Below are 4,822 nucleotides of genomic sequence, written 5' to 3' on the forward strand. Positions count from 1 at the left end.
TGACACCATAAATACCATCTCCCCACCATGACCTTCACAGGGACTTGATTTCATGAAAATCCAAGTAGGGGAGGGCCATCAGTGGGTTTTGGTGAAAACCCACTGATGGACCTAGACACATCGGATTGAACCCATTTCAGCTCTAGTGGTATTCTGGAGTTGCAAGGACTCAGAATCTGGTGGCAAATCATTATTTAAATATTTATAGGTGCTGGGAAAAATTTAAAATACAATCAGCCTCCGTTGGGCCTGATATGCTTGGATATCAGGCCCAAAGTGGCCTTGGCACTTATAAATGGCAACTGGCACGGAGCCATACTTCGTAATCCATGGTGTATAAATTATGTTTGACACCATAAATACCATCTCCCCACCAAGACCTTCACAGGGGACTTGATTTCATGAAAATCCAAGTAGGGGAGGGTCATCAGTAGGTTTTGGTGAAAACCCACTGATGGACCTAGACACATCGGATTGGACCCATTTCAGCTCTAGTGGTATTCTGGAGTTGCAAGGACTCAGAATCAGGTGGCAAATCATTATTTAAATATTTATAGGTGCTGGGAAAAATTTAAAATACAATCAGCCTCCGTTGGGCCTGATATGCTTGGATATCAGGCCCAAAGTGGCCTTGGCACTTATAAATGGCAACTGGCACGGAGCCATACTTCGTAATCCATGGTGTATAAATTATGTTTGACACCATAAATACCATCTCCCCACCAAGACATTCACAGGGGACTTGATTTCATGAAAATCCAAGTAGGGGAGGGCCATCAGTGGGTTTTGGTCAAAACCCACTGATGGACCTAGACACATCGGATTGGACCCATTTCAGCTCTAGTGGTATTTTGGAGTTGCAAGGACTCAGAATCTGGTGGCAAATCATTATTTAAATATTTATAGGTGCTGGAAAAAATTTAAAATACAATCAGCCTCCGTTGGGCCTGATATGCTTGGATATCAGGCCCAACGTGGGCCTGATATGAATATCATTTAATAAAGCAGTATTCTATCTCCCCCTAATAAAAACTCCAAGCATTCTTATAGGGGCCTGATCAAAATAATAAAATAACATCAATTTTAATAGTCACCTTCCATAGGGTAGAAAAAGAAAAGGTGTGCACTGTTCCGTGCCTACTGGCACGGAGCCATACTTCGTAATCCATGGTGTATAAATTATGTTTGACACCATAAATACCATCTCCCCACCAAGACATTCACAGGGGACTTGATTTCATGAAAATCCAAGTAGGGGAGGGCCATCAGTGGGTTTTGGTCAAAACCCACTGATGGACCTAGACACATCGGATTGGACCCATTTCAGCTCTAATGGTATTCTGGAGTTGCAAGGACTCAGAATCTGGTGGCAAATAAATGTTTAAATATTTATAGGTGCTGGGAAAAATTTAAAATACAATCAGCCTCCGTTGGGCCTGATATGCTTGGATATCAGGCCCAACGTGGGCCTGATATCCAAGCATATCAGGCCCAAAGTGGCCTTGGCACTTATAAATGGCAACTGGCACGGAGCCATACTTCGTAATCCATGGTGTATAAATTATGTTTGACACCATAAATACCATCTCCCCACTAAGACCTTCACAGGGGACTTGATTTCATGAAAATCCAAGTAGGGGAGGGCCATCAGTGGGTTTTGGTCAAAACCCACTGATGGACCTAGACACATCGGATTGGACCCATTTCAGCTCTAGTGGTATTCTGGAGTTGCAAGGACTCAGAATCTGGTGGCAAATAAATGTTTAAATATTTATAGGTGCTGGAAAAAATTTAAAATACAATCAGCCTCCGTTGGGCCTGACATGCTTGGATATCAGGCCCAACGTGGGCCTGATATCAAAGCATATCAGGCCCAAAGTGGGCTTGACACTTATAAATGGCAACTGGCACGGAGCCATACTTCGTAATCCATGGTGTATAAATTATGTTTGACACCATAAATACCATCTCCCCACCAAGACCTTCACAGGAGACTTGATTTCATGAAAATCCAAGTAGGGGAGGGCCATCAGTGGGTTTTGGTCAAAACCCACTGATGGACCTAGACACATCGGATTGGACCCATTTCAGCTCTAGTGGTATTCTGGAGTTGCAAGACTCAGAATCTGGTGGCAAATCATTATTTAAATATTTATAGGTGCTGGGAAAAATTTAAAATACAATCAGCCTCCGTTGGGCCTGATATGCTTGGAGATCAGGCCCAACGTGGGGCTGATAATAAAAAAAAGTAATATTTCAAAATAATAATAAATAATCTTACACATAAATCGAGGCGATTAAATAAAATAAATTAATGAGATATCAGGCCCAAGTTTCAATCTACAAAAGCGCACACTCTCCTGCTTCGGTCTTTATCTTCTTCTCGAAGCCATTCAACGCAGCTCCAGGCCAAAACCCACTCTTCCTTCACCGGCGTTCAAGAATCATTTCCGTACGGAGGTCGGTTGCTCATTTAGTTAAGCATTCTATAACCGGTTAACCTAGGGTTTGTGTGGGTGTGTTAGAATAAGAGCGTAGTCATTATTACGGGAACTAAGAGTTGTTTTTCTATGTGTGGTTATAAAGTACGTAGGTTCGCAATGGCAACAAAAGAAGTCTCCACAAGTCTGTGTGCTGATCGACCAAATTATCAAAGTTACGTCAACAGAGGAAGAACTAAAAGAATGAACTGGAAAAGTACCATTTGCCACTTCAGAAAGTTTATCTCTTCTGTTAACCCGACTGCAGAACAAGAACAGATGATTCGAGGCACACCTTTTTCCTGGATCCTCGACCTCCCTGATAGTTCTTTTGTAAGAGCTCAGGTACAAAATATGTTTGATAACTGGGATCATGAGGAAAAAAACTTTATCTTCCATGGGAAGAAGCTCAATTTTACAAAGGTAGATGTGGGACTGATTCTTGGCCTACCCGACAATGGAGATATAGTTCGTCTCGATTTAAATGAGGCTTCAAGCGAACTGTACATGGAGTTTTTCCGAGAATCGGATTGTTCTGCCAAACATTTAGAGAAACTGATTAGGAAGTCTAGATCAAACGACAAGCTGTACTGTCAGCTTTTTATCCTGTATTTTTTTACAACAGTTCTGTTTTGTGGGAGTAGCAGTGTTCTCAGAATACCTGTGCTCTCCCTAATTGACTGTGTAGATGATTTTGAGAACTTAGCTAGGTTTAACTGGTGCAATGCAGTATACAGTTTCATGGCTCAACAATTAGACTCCATTGGATTGGAGCTTACATTAAGACCAAAACCACAGGTTGCTGATGCAACGCCCAAGGCCCCCTTGCTAAAGGGATTTCCAAATATTTTAGCTGTAAGTCCGATTACATATATAGCAAGATATGTGTAAAGATTATGAATTATTTTTATAATCATATTGTAGGTATGGGTGTGTGAGCACATCAGCATTATTGATCCAGACCATCCAGAAAAATTACCAAGAATACTACGATGGAGGTGGCCTAACTATCATGTTGACACAGTAAAAAAAATGATAGACCGTGTAACTGCAGATAAAATTTTAGTAGATTTAATTCCGACAGAATCAGAGTTTAATTTACTACCAAACCGGCCTCAGCCATCTGAGTATCTTGAGTTGGTTGGCCAAGGATCTTTACATCAAGCCGAAGAAGGCCAACTCCAGTGTGACGATACCGTAGATTGTAGTTTGTGCAAGGAAAAGGATAACAAAATTGAGAGTTTAAAGCAAGAATTATATAAAGCTTCTCAAAGTTTGGAGGAAGCTAATAAAAACCTGGCAACGGTGATAGAAGAAAAGGATAGTCTAGTAGCAGCAAAGGATATTGTGATTGCTGATATGGAAGCTATGCTTAAAGAAAAGGATCAACAAATAAGTGAACTGCGTAAAGAACGGGATACGAGTGGCAACAAGGCTGACACTATAAATTCTGACGTGGATAACAGAATTTTAACTGTAAAAGACAAAATCATAGCCGATGCTGAAAATAAGATTAAAGAGCTCCAACAAGTCATACAGAGCATATCAGGGGAGCCAAGAGCATCAGAAGGCATAGACCCTAATCTGCCTATAATTCCAACTAATTTTCGGGTAGGCCCCAAAAGAAAGAGAACCCAGAGAAGGTTGATATCCCAATGCACCAAAAAAAAAGGCAAACAGGTTGTTCTTAGTGTCGAACCAGATGCTCCTGCACCATCAAAGACAGAAAATACAAGTTCATCACAAATAGAAACACAATGTCATGAAATTAACAAGGTCAAAACCAAAATATTGAAGGTACGGTCGAGAGTAGGTAAGTTGTTATTTTAGAATCCTTAATGACATAGTATTATTTTAATTATCTCAGCAAGCAAAAACATTTTTTAAAAAGAGCAAAGATGATGTGATAGCCGATGCATTGTTGAAGCTCAGTCAGTTAAGGTAACGTAGTTGCCAACCTAAATTCTTAACCCACATGTCAACAAAGGATTATTATTGGAGTTTAATGATAATTTTTTTATTTTCAATTTATTAAATACCATTGACTGTATACTTGTGTGTAGGGTGACGGTGCAACCAATATGGGCAAATGATAATTTCTCCTTAGATATGCAATCTTTTATGACAATATTTGATTGGACACAATATACCAATGGGGATTGCATAAATGTTTATTGGAATATTCTTGCTAATGAAGCCAAACACTCTAACTCACCATACCACCCATCCATATTTTGTGGGGTTGGATTCCCAGTATGTCCCTTATCTCATTGTAAATTGTTTAAATTATATATTGGATGCAGTCACCATAATAGCTCTATTATTTGTATAGGACTTGTTCG

This window comes from Zingiber officinale, chromosome 6A, assembly GCF_018446385.1.
Source record: "Zingiber officinale cultivar Zhangliang chromosome 6A, Zo_v1.1, whole genome shotgun sequence".
Lineage (NCBI taxonomy): Eukaryota > Viridiplantae > Streptophyta > Magnoliopsida > Zingiberales > Zingiberaceae > Zingiber > Zingiber officinale.